This window comes from Hermetia illucens, chromosome 2 (assembly GCF_905115235.1).
Source record: "Hermetia illucens chromosome 2, iHerIll2.2.curated.20191125, whole genome shotgun sequence".
Lineage (NCBI taxonomy): Eukaryota > Metazoa > Arthropoda > Insecta > Diptera > Stratiomyidae > Hermetia > Hermetia illucens.
Window position 1 is genome coordinate 84,134,344 of NC_051850.1, and position 21,171 is coordinate 84,155,514.

The following is a 21,171-nucleotide window of genomic DNA, read 5'->3' on the forward strand; positions in this document are numbered from 1 at the left end:
CTCTTGTTTATTGCGCTGCGGAGTCTCCTTTTGGCTGATTTGTATTCCATCATTATGGTACATGCCTCCTCTCGGTCGCCTAGACGTTGTGTTAAGCGGCGGAGCCTGTGACACTCCTTCCGGAGCTCTGCGATTTCCACTGTCCACCAATACATAGAAGGTTTGCCTTCCATGTGTTGGTGATGTCTTCCTGGGCATGGAGGCTCTGCAGACCGTCGTTATCAGGTTCATAACTGAATTTACGACAGTGTCAGCTGCGGTGCCACCGCCCCCAGGAGTACCCTTCAGCGTGGCCCCACCTGTTCTCAGAGTTTCGACAAAGTTCCCGATTTCACTTTCGTGACGTTCCATGCCCAGAAAGATCGCCGGGGTGGCGCACACCGAGAGTTTGTGTCCACCACTTCGGAAGCATGGTATTGCCGAGAAGTCTTCCAGAACTCGCCACCCGTCCACCAGTGATTCCGACGCGAAGGTTACGTCTGGAATGCCCGGGCGCCGGGCACCAAATCCAGACAAAGCCGCCCCCTCGGCCTTGAGCAAGAACCCTAAGGATGGTCCCGTCCCGAACCCCAGATGGCAGCGGTACTTGATATGTCTGGGTGCCATGAAACTGGGCCCTTGTTTTGGTACTGCTCACTGATGAGTACTAAATCAGCTTTGATCTCCACACCGAACTGCGCTAGCAACTCATGAGCGGTTGTACTCCGGTGCATATTGATTTGTAGGATGCGAGTCATGTTGACCGTGTCCTAGCTCTTTCCAGTTCTGCTCTGAAAACTGGACACCGCCCCGATCCTACAGTGTGCGCAACGCTCTCATCAGTTGCGCCACGGTCCCTGCATAGGACGCAGCTTTCCTTTTCATTGCAGGTGTTCGCTTTATGGCCTGCCTGTAACATTTGGTTAGAGTGGCCCGGATTTGTATCCTACACAGTACCCAACCAATTCTTATTTTTCCGCTGTTTAGAAGGTTCCTAGCGGATTGCTCGGCAACTTCTACCACAGCGAGTTTTCGGCCTCGGGAGTTCGCGGAAGTGATACCAATCCGGACATTGGTTACCTCCGGGCATTCGCGTTTGATGGCCTCTTCTACCTCGTTCTTTTCCGTGAGACAGTCAAGGTCTCGGATTTCAAAAAAACAGGCTGGAAACCAAAGCTTTTTCTCCCAGAAGCCCTTTGACTGCTTCACAGAACGTAACTTTATTTATAGTCTTCGGGCCTAGTTCGACTAAGACTCCATCACCCTTCGTTTTACGAATGGAAGACACTTCTGCTCCGTTATCTTCGGGTTTAATCTTGTAACGAATTACGCTGAGGACTTCCGCAAAAGTCTTGCCTTCCGTCGGCTTAATGAGCAAACCTGGCGGTTTAGTCCTCCTTCGTCTCCCCACCTTTTCTTTTAGTGCTCCGCCCTTCGTGTCCGCCTTAGTTTTAGGCAGAGGATTTTCTGATGGCGCGACGTGTTGTTGTCTTTTGTTCCTCTTCGCCTCCTTCTTTTGAGCCGTGGATAATACCTGAGTAAAGTCTCCTTCAGATGTCCCTTCCTCCTTTCGTTTTTTACCGACTTTACTCTGCAATGGGCTGTCGGCGATCCGTTTGGATCCGTGGTGTTCTCGTCGGGAAGCGCGGTTGTTTCTGCTTCCTGCGGATTTTGTCTTACTTTCCATGTCCACCCATAGTATGAAATCCTGTCCAAGAGCTCCTCCAGTTCCATTAGCCCATTTTTCACCTCCTTGCCGACGTTTTTTTGGAGGAACGTCGCAGTTCGCATGTGCTTCACAACTGCCGTGCACTTCTTAATAAGCCTTTCCTCTTCAGTTTGCGCCAGAGTAGTCGACAGTCCTCCCACCCGGCTTATATTCGCAAGCATTTGATTAGTTTCGGCAGGTTCCACTGTGCCTCTTTCCGCAAATATAGCACTGTGTGGTATGGTCTGGGTTCCCATCTGGGTTGCAGGTGTCGCATCACTTTGCGAGTCTTCCTCTCCGTCTGCGCGTCCCGATGTCTTGTCGGGTATTTCAGCCCTTGTTGCGTCCTTCGCTGGGCGCTGGGGCGAACGGCGCATTTTCGGGCTGCTAATAAAAGGAGCCAGCTCACTCCCCATTTCCACTATCTGCTCGTTTCGTTTGTTTTTATTCTCCATTTGAATTGTTTACCAGCGTAGCGTGTGCAAGCGAGCGGACCGCAATAGTCAGGAACGGGTATACCCTCGGGGACACCGCCCCTACGCTTAGCTGATCCCGGAATTCACGGACGAATCAGCGCTCGCTCGAGGCAACGCGGTCTACTAACACCGGTTCAATGCACACTACCCGACCAGGGTCCCGAAGGGGCTGGCTCCTGATACACGTCACAACTACCACCTTGGCAGTGCTAGGCTCACATCACCCCATCGACGTCGACAGGGAGTTGTCGACGGCTCCGGGGACTTCCAGTGTGTCCCGGCGTGTGTCGGTCATTAGCGGTTCGCTCTTCACCACGAAACTTTCTCGAGGCTACTACCTAGGACGCAAGTATTATGGGGTCAGAACTACTTGCTCGGGCACCTCGGGGACGCCACTCCTCGTATCGTAAACGAGCCGTGGAGGATCGTTGACGATCCCTGAGGACATATTACAGACGTGAATATTATGCTCACTCTAAACAAACATTGCCTATTACGAAATACTCTACTTATATACGCCTGTATATAAAGCGATCGTACAAATATTCCCGATTTACTTTGTTCATAAAAGTGTACATATGTACTTCTAAAGTACGTATATTGAATTTCGCTTGTTTAATGTAAAAATATATCTAATTGAATTAGGCACTACCTCGAAGGTTCATTTATATATACATATAAACACACACATACGTCTGTCTCAAGTAATTGATATTGATATTAAATCATTAACAACTAAAACGAGAGGTTTTCCTGCGACCTCTCATTCACGTGAGCTCACTTTGTTGTAATATTGGCGAATTGATATGTTATGATGACGTCATATACGTTTTAGAATGTATGAAATTCACACAAAATGTAAAAGTTTCACTTTCCGTGACTTTGTTAATAATAGTTGGATTTCCTTCAAACTTGCCAAAGTTATGCCTTATGTTATCCTTTATGTAAGTACCAGTGTAGTTCTAGCATGAACTACATATAGTTATGCTATATGCTAATATACTATTATTAACTTTATTTGTGCAGATATTGGAACTGGATGTATTTGGAGGCCTAGATTTCGTTTAGATTCACCTGTGCTTTTTTCTAATTTTTCGGTTGGATAGGTTCTGAGAACGAGACCTGTTACACTTTTTAAAGGTCATATTTTGAGCCTTCACTCCCCTGTTTTCCACCCGATAGCAAATATGAGACCATTTCCGGAAAGTACTACTTTTATTTGATACACCACATGGCTACATTCAGTGAAAAAGAAATTTGTACGCTCCATTCACATGTATCGGGAGGCCCCCCTAAAACTTAACACGGGTGTGACAGACATCGAATCGATTCTAATAAGGTTTTCTTTCACACAAAACCTTAAAAAAAGGCTGGAGAGAAGTAGACTCTTTATAAATACGACTTTAATATTTGATGCGAATGTCAATTATCTTGCTAATTATGGCGTCTGCATCTTATTTGCATGACTTTGGAAGCAGCAAATTCGTGCGGAATTGCTAAGTTTGAACTGCTAAAACTTTGGCGTTAATGGCCAGATTTCCATGAAGTTTGGTAAATGTATACGAAATATTGTCCTCTATGCTGGTGCGTGGAAGTCTCACTTTAAGTGTGTACATTTTGACTCCTGACTCGCGCACTTTGCAATTCACGCCAAAACTAATGCTAGTTTCGGAAAGTACTAATCAATGCCTTCCATTTGATACACGACTATATACGGTGAACATTTTTTTTTTAAATGCCCTCTTTGCATGTATGGGGAGCCCCCCTTTAAACTCCACCTAAATTAATGTCACTCGCTGTATGCGTGGGATTTCATAGTTCCTATTTATCCAGATCCATTATGACAGACAGACAGACTGTGAATCGGTTTTAATAAGGTTTTGTTTTACATAAAACCTTAAAAATGATATCCAAAATTACTATTGTGGAGGAAAACTTTTTACATGGCTGACAAAGCACATTTTGTTAGTAAAGTCTTCATGTCGATTTGCAGGTAATTTGGGAGCAAATTTCGCAATTTAACTTTAGAAATTATTTGGTAGCTAATAATGTGTTATGGATTGTTGGTGTTTATTCATCATCATCAACGGTGCAACAACCGGTATCTGGTCTAGGCCTGCCTTAATAAGGAACTCCAGACATCCCGGTTTTGCGCCGAGGTCCACCAATTCGATATCCCTAAAAGCTGTCTGGCGTCCTGACTTACGCCATCACTCCATCTTAGGCAGGTGTTTATTACCCTTTTAAAATAGGTCACTGGTGCCTATAGTAGATCCGAAAACGCAGAATAGGTTTGCCGTGAATAACTTGTGTTTCTCGGAATTAAATTGATTTCATCAGCCTTCTATATTGTAATACATTATAAAAATGAGTGGAAATGTACGTAGAAATAACAACTCAACTGAAGATCTGAAAAAACCTATTTGAGCCACGCTTTACCAAAAAAATTTTAAGAACGTGAAGCTCCAACATCAATTTCACCCTGATGGAGGGAGTTTGGCATGAAAGGCAATCAAAGAAGATAAAATTAATTGCGAGATTGGTCCAGTAATGCAGTAAGACCTCATTGAAAATTGTTTCAACGAAGATGAGTTATTAACTCGATGCTTGTGCGGATTTTTTCGATTGATTAAAATTTGACAATTTTATGATCGAATTTAGATAATTTTTTTTTCATAAAAAAAGAAAGAAGAAAGCAGTATCATTCTCGACAGTATAGCCTATATTACTGCAGTTGATGATTCTAGGGTAAACTTAAGGGGGTTCCAAGTCAATGTCTAAAAAATATACTTATAACAAATATGATGATATACTATTATTTTAATTGAACAAGTAACGGTATGGAGAGCATTTTGAGGCCTAGATACCATGTGCATGAACCAATATATTTATTTTCAGATATCGGGGTAGGTAGTTTCTAAAAACGGGTCCTTGAAGTTATGAACTTTTTCGGATCCCGGCACTCCTCTTTTGAGCCAACACCGGCTTCGGAAAGTACTAATTTTTAATTTGAATCTCCACATTACTATCTTCGGTGAAACCTCCCTTTTGCTCAACGTGGAACTGTGTTATTCACTGCATGCAAGGGGATTCACAGGTTCGAGGATTCTACCAAATTTCGTATCGATAGAAGTAACCGTTTCTAAGATAAAAGGTATGACAAACAGACGGACAGACAGCAAATTAATTTTAATAAGGCTTTGCTTTATACATTGTTTTACACAAAACCTTAAAAAGAGGAAAGTTCAAAGGCCATCAGCTACCATCGATAGAAAGAAACCGTGCTAGAAGAGAAGTCAGAAAAATCGACCAGGATAACGGGTAACAAATACCAAAATACAAGAAAATTTAAGCAGAAAAACATCGGAGGGATAGTTTAGTGAGTTCTAAGAACGATACATTTTGCTTTTAAAAGTAAAAAATAAATAATCCTGTCGTATCGAAACAGTATGAAATAAAGAGAGCAGAGATAGTACAAAGGTTGACCAGAGAAACATATCTTCGGATAAATACTCTTTTTCGAACAACAAGAAATTTGATCCGGGGGGACTGGATAAGAAATGTTACATAAACGAAGAATCTTTTATGAATCGGAACTGCTGCGTGTTATCTGATGGCAAAATCACAGTTCACGATTTAATTGATTACGTTAATAGCCAAAAGAAACGAGGATATGTATGAAAATTGCATTAAGCTGAAATGAGGGAAAGTCGTGGGCACAGAAAACGTAGTATTTCAGATAGATAATGCTGGAATTTATGTTCTCAGTTGTTGGCTTTACTTTAACAGCCGAAAATGTCTAAAAATCAATCTTCGATACTGTGATGAAAAAAAACTTGAAAATACTGAACAAAATGAAAGCCATCCAAAAAGCAAAAAAAAAACTAATGGCAAAAAATTAATTTTGGCATTATTAACGTTTGATAGATGTATCCAGTTAATTAAAACAAGCACAATACAATAAGCAAATAAAAATAATTATTTTGTTACATTTCTTAATAAATTTATTAAGAATTTATAACACATTTTTGGACCACCATAATTCATCGGAAAAAAATTCTCAACCCTCCATTGCTTAATCTTTTTTCCTCTTTTGTGTTGAAAATTACGACTCTATACTCATTACGTTAAGATCTACATCCATCGCATTATACATACATTCTATTACCTCCTAGCTTGAAGAAATAAATGAAAAACTGAACGTGCTTGTATTTTATTGAAAGTATTCCCCTTTATATAGAATTAGATGCTTTGAACTACTATAATCACACCAAAAGATAATTCTAGCGTCAGCAACCAACGCATTTACTTTGGCGACATTGAAGTTGAAATTTGATGTGGAAATTCCGCTTCCAGCGAATACATATATGATGCGCGAAAGGTAATTTGACCGGTCAAGGAAGTGCCTTGTGGTCATGTTTATGAAATTGAAATTGGACATGTTTGCATGTACAAAATGAGAATTGAATACAATATGAATGAATTCAAGCGAAACACTCGGCCCTCTTCATTTATACTGACTTCTTCAACAGTTTTGTCCTCTCACCTGGTTGAGGTCCTACCTAAGTGACAGAGTATGTAGCGTCTGCCAAGTTCCTAGAATGTGTGGCTTTGTGCTTCTTTTTTTCTTTTAGTTCACGGAGTTCCATCCCTTAGCAATTCTTAGTAATTTCTTCGTCCAGTTTCAAGAATATGTTTCCGTGATATAGACTCACTACTTAACTTGTCGCCATACAATTGAGGAAGCTCAACGGAAGTTTTTTGTTCTGTTTTCTCCAAAAGGAATCTTCCCAGGTCTAGTTATCCAGATCATTTGCTTTTCCTGTCTGTTCTATTATTGATGCATGCGTTTAAAGGCGATTAAGGCTTCAGGGCAGCAAGCACTATAGCCTCCGACATAGAATACCGTAACAAATCATATAATGTTGGCCACCTTAATATTTTTGAAATGCAGCGGCGCACCTCTTGCAATACTTTCATTCATCCGTGCTTAAAATTTTGCATAATTGCAACTCTGGACATTTTTAGTCTCTGAGTGTCTCTCCTTTTATTATTTGACTGAAATAAATAAATAATAAATACAGATCAGCTTTTTCATAATAAACTTCTATGCTGTCGTCCACGAATTTAAATTTGCTTCTGCACAAGGTTCTTTGAAATAATCCCACTGCTGGTGCGAATGTCCTGCTATCTTTTCCGAAGATTGAAGTGTAGTCTCTTTCTGTCATGCTTGCAAAGTCTTCTTATTTGAAGCATACACCACTGTCGCCACCTCAGCCTGTCAGGGCTGCGTGTCTCCAATATGTATCTAGTCATTTGTATCACTTTTTCTACATAATATCTTCGAGATCGGGACCTCCTAACAGCATCTCTGCGTATCCCCCTCAAGTGCTTCTCAGCGAAAATTGCAGCGTTTTATACTCGAAAACGCCATTTGCCGCAAAGCCTACTTTCTATATGGAGAAAAATACTTGATGTTCGCGGCGACTGCCCGAATTGACGGCCCAAAGGTTAAAAGGGCACCGTCGCGCTTTGTGGAGCGTAACAATTGTAGATAATCCATCTAATTTTCACACGCTCGTACGCCCAATTTGCGAGTGCCAAGTTTCGAGCCTGAGGCAAAAAGTAGAGAGGCTGACGCTCAATTAGCTCGGCCATTGCGCCGTCAAGTCCGGATAGCTCAGTGGTTAGAGCTCTAGGCTGTCATACGGAAGGTCGCGGTTCAAATCTCACTGGTGGCAGTGGAATTTGTATCGTGATTTGACGTCGGATACCAGTTGACTCAGCTGTGAATAAGTACCTGAGTCAAATCAGGGTAATAATCTCGGGCGAGCGGAATGCTGACCACATTGCCCCCTACAGGCTATCCTGTAGTGTACCGTTATGGTCTTGAATGAAGTGCTCTAACACACTTCAACGCCCCGATCCAATATGGATTATTGCGCCAACAATTATTATTATTATTATTATTGCGCCGTCATGTCTTGATATCAGCCAAATATCTATTTATTATTTGATAAAAGTAATGATCAAGGTTTCTTCAGTTTGTATTCGCTCATAACTAAGACAATTTTGCTGTGGCTCTAAGCTCGCATCTTTCGAGCTAGGTGTTGCCAGAACCTGACTTGACTTGGCATTAAATTCTGTATGGTTTTCCTGACAGGAGGGATTGCCATTTGGATGAAAATTTCAATATTATTCCCATTCTCGTCTTGAATTCCTTCATATGCTAATGCTACAAGTGATTCATTTTTAAGGTTTTGTGTGAAACAAAACCTTATTAGAATCGAGACGGTGTCTGTCTGTCCGTCTGTCTGTCTGTCTGTTTGTTTGTCTGTCTGTCTGTCTGTCTGTCACACCCGATTTATTCGGAAACGGCTAGACCGATTGTCACGAAAATTGGTGAGAGTATGTAATCTGGTGATCCCTTTACATGCAGTAAGTGGCGCCATCTTGTGTTAAGTTTAAGGGGGGCTCCCCGTACATGTGAATGGAGGGTGCAAATTTTTTTTTCACAGAATGTAGTCATGTGAGATATCAAATGAAAGGTCTCAATTAGTACTTTCCGAAACTGGTTCAATATTTGATATTAGATGAAACATAGGGGAGTGAGGGTTCAAAATATGACCCACAAAAAGTGTAACAGGTCTCGTTCTCAGAACCTATCCAACCGAAAAATCTGAAAAAAATCACAGTGGTGCATCTCTACGAAATCTAGGCCTCAAAATATATTCGGTTCCGATTTCTGCACAAATAAAGTTAATAATCGTATATTTCCACATTTTAGAAATTTACCCGGCACCCCCCCCCCCCCCCCCCCCCCCCTTTATGTTCATCCCAGAAGTACTAAATTTGGCATGTGTGTAATGAAGAATATAATGCACAGTTTGATTAAGTTTGAAGAAAATCCAACTATTATTAACAAAGTTATAGGGGGTGAAATTTTACAATTTTTTGTGAATTTCGTGCACTCTACAACCCGCATGACGTCATCATCACAAGTCAATTCGTCAATACCACAACGAAATGAATTCTTATGAATTGGGTCGCAGACAATTATTTTGTTTCAGTTTTTTAGTTATTTGTCAACCAGACATGTGTGTATGTAGGTATATAATATATGCGTGCTAATGAACTTTGCGGGTAGTGCCTAATTCAGTTAGATATAAGACGTAAATCGGAAATATGGGTACGATAAATTTAGATACGTGCATATACTTATGTGTACAGTAGGTAATAGGCAGTTTGTTTGTTTAGGGTGAGCGTGATATCTATGGCTCTAATATGTACGTTTGTCTCGTAGTTTGGAAAAATATGAAGGATTATGTTGGATTTGTAACTATATACGGACAGAAAAATGTGCGTCTCTTACATAAGATGAACACAAAACCTTTATATCCGAAGCGCGAGCTTCCGGTATTCCGATTTGTTTGCAATGTTTTTCTAGTTATAAGAAATGTAAAGTTTGCCAAGAAATTCCTGAAAATTCACAAACACAATAATTTTTTTATTGGTTGTAAGCCAGCTGTATGATGCAAAATTTTTTATTCCTGCTTGTATAGACCGTGACCTTGATAGTTTATTCTTGGAGTGAAATATTCAATTTAACATTTCCATGGCGTCCAGGGAAAGAAGCGTGGAGGAGCTAGAGCATCGTGACGGCGACGTTGAAAAGAAAATCGATTAATGAATGGCGAAGTTGCTTTAGTTGTGTACTCTTGAGCTCGGAAAAATTTCGAAGAAATTGAAATTATTTAATTATAGGAAGTGCTAAAACACTTATTGAGCGATTAGCGTTGAAATTAGAATATTCAGTTTTGATGGTTTGCGGGAAAATAGAATCGTGTCTAAAATAATAGGGAGATTATCTAACGATTCTAATAAAACTCCTTCCTAAGGATACCTTGTAAGGAAAGGGTTATTTCGGCTGTAGCAATAATTGGTGTACCAGAGGATTTCGTCTGATATTAGTCGTTATAACGGCTTCGTCTTGTCTTGTCCTTTGATTTTTCAACACTTGTCAAAGGTTGGTCAACCAGAACTGAATGGGTTAACATTTGACCAAGCACAAAATGCGAGCGCTTGACGCTTCAGGTGTTTCTTTATAAAAAGATAAAAAAGATTTGAGTGGACAATTGTCCCATTAGTACCTAGCATGTAATATATGCATATATTATATGAGAATATCCTTCGCGTGATACTGCCATTTAAAGTCTTGAATTTGCATAGAAGCGACAACTTTGACCTATTATAACTTTGTTAGTAATATTGCGATTTCCACCAAACTTGGTAGGATCGTTATAGCTTTTGTGATTTTGGGATGAACTTAAGGAGGGTTTTGCAGTCAACTACTAAAAATGATAGTAATGTACTTATGACTTGCGGTTTCGTCCAGATTAGAGGCAACTCATCAGACGCTGCCACATCTCTGCCCTGGAAGCAGCGTGACCGAAGTGATTACAAGTTAGTATTTGTTCCTTTATATTAATTCAAAAACACGACATGTGTATGAATTATAATGAAAATAAAATTCGACGTAGAATGATGTAGCTCACTGTGTGCGTCAGAGGTCACAGTTACCACTTGTCCACCAAATTTGGTGTCAATCGTTATATCGTTTCTAAGGTAAATAAGTGTGGCAGACAGACAGACAGTAAACCGATTTTAATATGGTTTTGTTTTAGACAAAGCTACTAAATATGAAGAGATATTTTTCAGGTTGTTTTCTTTTCTAATCTTGCACTCTCAAACATAGCAAAATCAAAATGACACCCAAGTTACCTATAATCAGCCACTAGGTCAGTGATATCCACCAAGGTACAAAATTCGTGGATTTCGACCGCTCAGTTCCACTCGCTGCTTTACTAGTATAGTTGGCGGGGGGTCTGTTTAACTAAAGTTGGATGGTACTCAAGAAATAACAACCGTTGAATTGTAACTTGTTGCAAATATGCGGTGACGAAAATTAATACAGATCCTTAGCCTCTACATATCCGACCACGGTACAGCTGGTTCCCCGAAATATCTCACCATAAGCTTAAGGTCTTTCGAAAATTGGTCCCCTATTTCTTGGTTTTCAGGCCAGTTAATACAAATTAAGTTTCATGTTGATTGACATTTGAAGCACTTTTCGTGAATTATGAATTTGCCAAGTCAATACAATGAAACTCTGGGGATGATGAGTCTTTTTAAGATTTGTTGTCAAACAAAACCTTATTAAAATAGATTCAGTGTCTGACTGCCTGCCTGTTATACTCGATTTACTCGGAAATGGCTGAACCTATTGCCATGAAATTTAGTGAGAATATGTGGTCTGTGAATCCCTCTACATATAGCAAGTTTTGCCATTTTCTGTTTAGTTTAAGGGGGTTCCTCATATATACGGAAGGGGGTGCAACATTTTTCTCATCTAAATATCCAATGCAATTCAGATATTAACCAAGTTATAGAAGGACAAAGCTTTGTGTTTCACGTAAATTTATTGCGCTCTAAGATGTGATTGACGTCATTAAAATATAAAGCGAGTTATCTGGAAGTTAGGAAATATAAGAAAGAATATTTTGAATTTTTAGCTATGTACGTTATTCCGACTTGTTTCTATTTGATTTTCGGTTTTCAGTAGACCAGAAATTTAGTATTCACCAAACAACTTGGGGTTGGATGAAATGGGTAGCTGTTAATAGGTAAATAAATTGAAAACGAAGTCTGATGGCGTCAAAAGTAATTCATATTTTTATATAATCCCTCGGTTACGGAACCAACCAGAATGCAAACTACATATCAGGCGAATGACACTTCTGAACAGATTGGTGCCCTTTAAAAATACGGACTAGCTTAGATCCTTACTCGATCAAATAGATTTTAGCAGCAGAAAGAGACAAATCAATAGTTACGGAACATCAAAAGTGATATCGCAACGTCCAACCAGTCCACGCAGTATTAGGGTAAATAGCCAACTATGAACTTGACTTCGAATTGCTTTATCTAAGTCCTTATTTGTATAATCAAAGTCGCTGTAAAATATAATAAAGTAAATAAAATCACCTACAGTTCGAAGACCGACCTTGAGCTGTGTTCATTAACCGCGAAAATAAAACAGTATCTTTATTCACTTGAACTCTTTCCAATAAACCATTGAATATTTAGATACAAAATATCTAATTGATAAATATAAAACGCTTTATACTTATATATCATCCATAACATTATAATTTCTTTCTTCTTTACAGATTACGCTATAGAAATCTTCGATGCTTTTCAATCAATGTTCAACTTTGCCAAATTTGATTGTATGAACGGAAAAGTCATGCACCATAAGGTTAGCAATGTTCTCGTTATATATACATGGATTTACAATCATTTACAATTTACAGCGGTACTTTCATAGATGACCGAATTTCAAGTTGCATTCGTGAAATTCCAAGAGTGAATTCCAGTTACATTTTGATATTATTCTATCGGTTGAGCTTACTTTTGAGATTTTGCGTGAAACGAAACTTTTTTAATACAACAACCTATGGAGATGAAATATAATATAAATAAATGTGCAAACTAGCGAATAGTATAATGCGCATAGAACGGATTTCACATATGCGAAAATTAGTTGTAATACAGTCTTGATAGGCCATGCTACTTGAGGTCACAGAACATCTAATAAGTAGGATCCACACTTAATAAACCGGACTTTCGAATGTATTGGGAAAACTTATCCATACAGATCAGGCACTAAACCACAAGTAAGTACAGCTAGATTTTAGAGGTCGTAGGATGTGTATGGTTAAGGTTCCTCAATACATTCGTAAGTCCGAGACTATTTAGTGTGGATGCTAACCTGAGATATCAAAATCTTCATTTCATTTTGATTAGTATCTATAATTGCAGACGTATTGTCGTGAATAGTGATTGCTTCGTGTTGTATAAATAATTGCGCCAGTAAATCGGTAAAATGTCATAGTAACAGTAAATTAAGTTACCGTTCTCCCTTGGGTTTTTCTTAACCGGGGGTAAAGGTTTTTGTGTTTTTCCATTCGTTCATAGTTAAGAATACAAATAATCCTTATTGCCAAACTCCAAGATATTGGTAACATATATGTACATGATGGGCTCTGATAATACCTTGCTCTAGCTTGTGATGGGAAAACCTGCTTTTGGGGATCATAATGATAATGATGAGAGATTTGTGAATAAAGCTTCCATCGTCCTGTTATTGGCGACACACTGTTCGAGCACAGAGCTTGCTTAAGGTCACGAAATTCTAACCATATCGAGACCACATTGCTATCAACAGAAGGGAAGTTAGTAGTTTTCTTCTAGATATGCGAAACAAGAGAGGTGGTAAGATCTGCCTCAAACGAAATCATCAGTAAATGATAACAGCGCTGCCGAATCTCGACTCGCTCTATTCAACACGGTCCACTTTTGTATCTTGTTGGCCGACGGTAGACATCTTGAATCGCTTATCGAAGAATAGTCTTGTGCTTCTTTTTCTGTCAGGAGGGAATTTATTATTGCGCTGAACAGGGAGAGAGAACTTGCCGCAAATAGTAATGATTTCGATATCGTATAACGCATTGAGAGAGATGGTTCACGATGGTTTCCTCCTCCATGATGACTAGCAGCTTAGGAGGTGAAAGGAACATTTCATGACGGATTTCAAGCGCATAACTTACGGTAAAGATGCACCTCCTATAGATGACATAGCTACCCAGTAACATACAGGCAGGAAATTCTTCTTCATACAAAAGTAAGGCCATGCCAGTGCGCCTTGCTATTGCAAAGATAAGAGCTAAAATTATTCTTGAAAACTAAATCGACTGAGAGTATGCTATCTTCCGCTCTGGATTTGCACTGATCACACGTATGGATGATTTTGGAGCAATGTATGGAGTTTCGGTCTGCTCTTCATCGCTTTCGCTGGTATACTCTGTTTAGGAGAGGCATTCCGGAGAAACTAATAGTTATGATTGGGGCAACTGTGCTGACTCAAAACTTCACTTGCTGCATCGAGGTGAAATCAAAAGGGGAGTGCAGCAAGGCTTCATACTTTTGTCAATTTTATTACCTCTCGTTATCGGTGACGTTCTCTATGGTATCTTGTCTGAAGATTATGAAGTGCTTCAGTGGATCATGACATCTCCTGCTAATTTATAGTAGCAAAGTAGCACATGAAAATCGACCGCGACGGTTACTCGAAAGTTTCCAAGCTTTCGTTAATATCTATTGACGTTCTGCCCTGAGACAGCAATAAATGGAGAACTAGGCCGAAGTTGGCCAGGTAGCGGTAATAATACTATCGTCAAGGGATATCGCATTACGTCCTAAAAGAACTACTGTGCTCCTTTACTGATTATAGTATACTTATAAAATATAGTATGTTGTTTAAATCTATAACCGACAAAAATTTTTATTATGTTCCCTACTTTCAAGTGTTTCAGCCTAGTATCTGGTATTAAGGATTCCCCCAGGTGCCTGAACCTACCTTGTACAAGTGCCGGACATTGTCCCAGAAAATGTGTGGAGTTTCATCATTCTCCTCACGGAATCCACAGACAGTTTCCGTAGATATTCCTAGTTTCTCCAGGTGATAGTTTAGTCTGCAGTGGTCAGTGAGTATTGTCACTATGATCTGGAGGCTCTTCTTGATGAGGTTTAATAAATCTTTGAAGCGCTTGGGTTCGTACCCCCTATGGGCAACATGAACTGTTTCGTTCCTCGTAAGGTCGCCTACTAATATTTCCTCACCCGTTCATCTTCATCTTTCAATGTCGTGTCCATGAACGCATTTCCGACTCCACAGATTGGGTTCAGCCCGTATAGCGGCTTCGCTGCTCCTCTTTTGGTTAGCTCTACCGCTGCTTCATTACCTTCGATCTCAATGTATCAGACCTTTGTGAGCGAACCGAGCGTGTTCAGTCTTTCATTGCATTCCCATACCAGACTGGAATTTACCTGGTAGGATTTAAGTACCTTAATAATCGCTTGGCTGCCGGTTAGAATAGCAATGTTCTGTCGCCTATAGTTCCTTTCAAGGTAGCACGAGGCACATCTGTCTATGGCGTATATTTCCGCCTGAAAAGGAATGCTTACCCCTTGGTTCAAATGGCGGTTTCCTTGGACTAATCAACCCAGCGCCTGCTCCCTCCTCTGAAAGGGATCCTTGAGTGTACCAGATAATCAATTGACAGTTTAAGCCGTATATTAATTCATTCACTTTTCCCCTGCTATGCTCCTGCAAGGGGTGTCCGAATAGTTGAGTGGTTAGAGCACAAGGCGGCCGTATGGAAGGTCCCGGTTCAAATCTCATTGGCGGTAGTGGGATTTATATCGTGATTTGACGTCGGATACCAGTCGACTCAGCTGTGAATGAGTACCTGAGTCAAATTAGGGCAATAATCTCAGGGAGGCGCAATGCTGACCACATTGCCTCCTATAAGGCACTATAATCCTGTAGTGTACCATTACGGTATCTAACACATTTCAAAGCCATGTTCCAATTGGATTGCTGCACCAACGATTATTAATATGGACCTGTGAGTCATCAGAGCTTTTGTAGTTTTCCGACATATGTTTTCAACATGTGTCTTCCACAGTAGTTTTTGTTCTAGTGTGATTCCTAAATATTGGACTCTTGTTTCCCTCCATGCCATATAATCTAATGAGGTGATTAAGCCTACCTTTCCTAGTGAATGGTGCTATGATGGCCTTAGCTGGATTTATGCGCAGCCCCGCTTTTTTGTACCAGGTCCTACTGATTCGCAGTCTGGTTTGAACTCTGTTACATGGGGAATCCTCATATTTGCCTTTCCTTTTTAAAACCATATTGGCGTAGAAGGAAGGAATGTAACTTGTCCCGGAAAGACACGGAGGAAGTTGAAGCACATTTCACCAAATCGCGATGGCACGTAAGTTCCGTTGCTCTGCTGAGCCTCGTTTAGGAGAGAACAGCGGTCATAAACCTATATATTCAAGATCTCATACTTTTCTCATAACTAACTCGTTGATCCTAAAGAAAATAGAGCTTAATTGTTTTGTCAAACATCGAACAATTTTTAGTGTGCCGAATCGGAAAGAACTACTGCGATGATTTGACGGCAATGAAAGACCCTGATCTTTTCATCAAATTCGTAGATTTTTGCAGAACAAAGCGTTACCATTCATTTTCTTTTGACTATCTATTGAATATAGAATGAATGAATAATAGTATGTTTACGTTCACATTAATAATAATCATACATTTTGCCTGAAAATTTTTTGACATTTGCTTTACTTGGCTTGGTGCAAAACCAAGGGATTTTTTCCACCCTGTGTATGGAACTTTTTTGCTTTCAAGTTTTTAAAATATTATAATATATGAGCGCAGAATTCTTAACCACTGAGCTGCCAATGCTTTAAATTATGCCAGTAAAGGGCGTATCAAACTCTGGAAAAACTAATTATATGTACAAGAATCCACCACACAACATGTTGTCAGTTCGCATTTTACCTTGAATATGTTTTCGAAGTAGACATTTGGTATATCGATGTGCATTTCGTCTTTGAATCGTCATAATTATTATGAAAAGGTTAAAAACATCCTGCAGCAGTTTCTTTTGAGATTATAGGAACAATAACAAGAAGAGCGTCACATGATGGGACGTCACTCATAACCTTCACATTGCAGTCAAATACACAAAAAGCAGGAAATCTTAGAATATGCCGGGAACTGAAACAGATGGAAGTAGTAGCTTTGATTACACACGCCCGGAAAACAGCATGGAAAGAAAATGTTCACTGTTGGGTGTCTGAGCCAGAAGATTGTCTCTAGTCTATGCAATGGCATCAAACTCGAGAAGTTGAGAATATATACAGTGCGCGCAATTTCTATATACGCACTCCATATATTGCTCGATGTGACTATATAGAAGCCTTGAGAAATATAAAGTTTATATGATAGTAAATGTATCTTTATTTAAGTTTAGAATAACAAAAAAAATTAACAAAATGCATCTTAATTTTTCTTTAAATGATCAAAAATTACATTTTTACTGCGCAATTTCTATATACGCACTTGCACTTTTAAACTTATTGAAATAAATAAACGCATATTGACTAGTTACTAATATTTTGTTTTGCCCTCATTGGACCTTATGACTTCGAAAATTCGATTTGGCGTTGAGGCTATTAAATTTTTTAAGGTTTTTCTTCGATTTAGTCCCAGCATTTTAAAACTAAATTGGCCTTCATTCGCATAGACTTTCCTTGCAAGTATCCCCCATATATTCTCTATGGGGTTAAGATCAGGACTTCGATGGGACCACTGCAAAGTTTTTACTTTGTTTATTGTCTTTTAAAAATGATTTCGTGTATGCAGTGGCGTGTACCGCGGCATTGTCATATTGGAAATTCCAGTCAATGTTATTATTCTCATCTAAATGCGGCATCAAAATGGCTTCCAGAAGCTCAGTATAAATTACTGAGTTCATTTTGGTTGGTACGATTCCCTGTCGAAGGTTACAGGGAAAAGAAAATGCCCCCTAAAACATAACACTGCCGCCTCCAAAATTGCGACTCATTCGAAGAGCTTCATTTTTTTTAGATCGTGCCAAAATGCGCTAAATTCAGCTGGGCCGTAAAGCTTGAATTCCTTCTCTTCCGAAAAAATTACTACCTTCCATTTTTCTGTCCATTTCATTTACGATCTATCCAATTTGAGGCGACCCTTATTGTTTGTCGGTGTTAAATGAGCTACTTTAGCAGGTTTTTTATATTTAATGCTGTTATCAGTAACGAAAATCAACCGTCTCTTTTTAATAGGAAGAAGTAATTTCGGGATAATCTGGAACGAACCAAATTTTATTTCTAGTAGCTTCCTCTTTACTCGGGCGATTTCTCTTTTCCCAATTTTTTTATTTTCACGCCGATGCTTTTTTGTACCATATTTTCCCGTTAATCTAAAGAAATTTCGCGTCCGTCGGATCTACTAATTTCCGTCAACATCGCGCTCATTGTGCAGCCCGAATCTTCCATTCTGGTAAGTTGGGCTTTTTCTTTTTCTGTTAACACTTTTCCACGAGGCCTCGCTACAATCTAAGTTAAAAAAGTTAAAGTTGAGCACCGTTTCACGTCACACCTTTTAACTACAAAAAAAAACTTTTCAAAAGTAATTTTATAGACGTTTTAACTACCTGCGTATATAGAAATTGCGCACTTGCAAATGATCACTTTCGATCAGAAACAAAATATCGTACAAAATTCTTCAGATAAATTAAATGCCCCTGTCATAACGAATTCTCAGGAAACCAAGGAACTTATATTCCCTTCAATTGTTTCACACAATCTTCGCATTCTATGCATTTTCTAAGAAAAAGAGGAAAAATATGACTGCGTATATAGAAATTGCGCTCACTGTAGGAATATTATATATGTATGCAGATGTTCTTGGCTGCATGACATTGTTTGTTGTTTCATTACTATGAATGACTAATAGCGAGCCCCCCTTTTCGTTTGCTGCGTTTATCGAAAGCATTGGGAAGGGAAAATCAGTTATATTTATTATCATATGAGGAAATATACAGTCGCTTCAAAGTCGAAGGATAAAGTATTCATACTCGTATATATGACATTTAATGTACGTGGATTGTTATATCATTGCTGAAAATTGCTGTCATCAGATTTAAAGGAAAAAATTGGGGTTAGAAAATAAAGGGATAAATACGTTCCCTACTACTGAAGTTACGTCTGTAAAAGGCTCTCATGGTAGACTTGTCAATCTCATAAAAAGGATTTGACTATTTAGTTTTGTTAGAACAAAGTTTATAATTCTGGTATTCCAATTCTAATAAATTTCACATACATCCACGTCTGACTTCAATAATTAGAATAAATAATAAGTAAGTAGTTAACGTATAACGGCAAACTCCTACGAGTTATTCCCAACAAAGAGTCCACTTCAGTTGCTTCAGAATTCGCGCTTCTATTTTAGGAAACATTGCAAATTCTACGGGAAATTAGCTCTCGGTTTATTGTGTATAGTAACAACGCCAACTATCTCGTACACGTAGTGAATATTAAATGAATAATTCTACAAGCCACAATTCATTGAATGACGCCTTAACCCTACATATGTTGTCAGAAACATACGCTAATAGAGCGGGGAACTGATATATGTGTGTATATTATTTCTTACTACCATTACTGTAGCAAATTGCTTCTTAGAAGTCTATTGTTCAGAGATTAAATGGACATTTAAATATAGAAATCAGATCGTATTATGTAAAGTAAAATGACTATATATAAGTATGTATTTTTTCATTAATTTATAAAATTACTTTGATTTCGTTTTTTAATACCAATGAATTTTAGTTCAATGAAATGAAAAAAGGATTTACTTCGTTAAACGAACAAATCATTTTTATTTAAGACTAGCTGACCCGGCAGACTTCGAACTGCCTCAATCGATTTGTCAGCTCGAACGATAATATTATGGCTATCAGATGGCATCCGATCCAATGCTATTTTGAACATGTTTACTAAATTGTTATTCTGATGCAGAAACATTTGTAATTCATGGACAATGGTTCTCTTCACTGTTGGATTGTGAGCACAACGATTATCAACTTCCGCATCTGAATTGCCCATAAAATAAATTTGTAAAAATTGATAATCTGCATCAGGTACTGGTAACAGTGTCCCCAATAAGTGATAAATTTGTCCTTGTATCTGTAATTTTTAAAAATTTGTCGATTAATTATTTCCGATACATACATTTTAGTACATATTGAATATTATAAAAAAATATTATAGACCAGAACCTTGAAAGTGGGCATGAAATTGTCCTGGATAATATGTGTAGCGCCAAATGATATCATCTGGAAACAGCTGTTATATTTCTGAATGTTGGCCAAGAAGTGCTTAGAATCATTTCCAATCCCAGAAACTAAAGATCGTAAAGGATTTGGTGGTGGGAGCAATTGGGCCATTTTACTTTGCCTCCAGCACAACATAATCCAGTAGATTCATGAGTGTATTTTAACGCCTTACAATATTTACAAATTATTTTCATTTCCCCAATTGTTACCGATTTGTCAGCACTATAATCAATTGCCGGATCATAGTGCAATGCAGCTCGTTCAAGGATCACAGGAGCATTCCGTCTGCGGATTCGATCAATTTCATTATGTCGTGATTGCTGTTGTTATGTTTGATGTGCACGAACTCGTTGCATTCTAAGCCTATCTACTTCATTATCACTCACTAAATAACACAATTCTGACATAGCAATACGACTATTTTCTTGATCTGTCTCTCTCAGGTCATCAGTGCGGTTAGCACGTGAGGTAGCTCTTCGCACATTTGATTCACTGCGACGACCTAAGTCATCCTAAATTGTAAATAATCAAAGTGAGAAAATTTTTCGCTCACTTGGCAGTAAAGTGTCACAATCGCAAAATATCAACAAAAAGAGCACATTTATTGGAATGTCACTATCACAAAGGATCGCCAAAGTAAAGAAAGTTCTCGCGCACTCATAGATATCGTAACACAATATCGTAATACTTCTTTCCGTGTTCTAAAGTGCAAGAGGATGGATTGGCATATTAATCTAATATCAAATATTATCGTTGCGTTCACAAATTTAATTTGTAACAAAACTTAATATCTAGTCTAGGTCTAGGTAGTCTAGTTTGGTCTTGAAATATTTATGGGAATTCAGAGAAGGTTTAAACGGTGAGAAACAAAAATACTAAAAACAGAAATTCTATTTTCCAATGCAACATGTTCTGAGCTGTGAAACATTTGATGTCTCTTGTCTTTTTAGAAATAAAAGATTGTCACTTGGTTGTAATATGAGATCCGATGAACATAGTGAGTGATTGAACTTTATTGAATATCAATAAAGTTTAAATTGACTCTAAATTTTATTTAGAAAAAAACATTTATATGGGATGAAGAAAAGTGCTGTTTTTAGGGTTTTACCAGCAATTATTCGAATTTTTCTCACCTTTTAAACCTTCCCTAGACCTCCACGGA

The 21,171-nt window shown here is 38.7% G+C and overlaps 1 protein-coding gene and 1 long non-coding RNA gene across 2 annotated transcripts in view; one reads left to right on the forward strand and one right to left on the reverse strand.

Moving 5' to 3' along the window:
- LOC119647475 overlaps positions 1-21,171 on the reverse strand; it is a 74,135-nt gene that overhangs the window by 30,710 nt on the left and 22,254 nt on the right. The window lies entirely within an intron of this gene.
- LOC119647474 (beta-1,3-galactosyltransferase 1) overlaps positions 1-21,171 on the forward strand; it is a 119,894-nt gene that overhangs the window by 29,080 nt on the left and 69,643 nt on the right. The window contains exon 2 of the mRNA XM_038048413.1: positions 12,393-12,481. The gene's annotated coding sequence lies outside the window, so the exon portion shown is untranslated. The remainder of the gene's footprint in view (positions 1-12,392; positions 12,482-21,171) is intronic.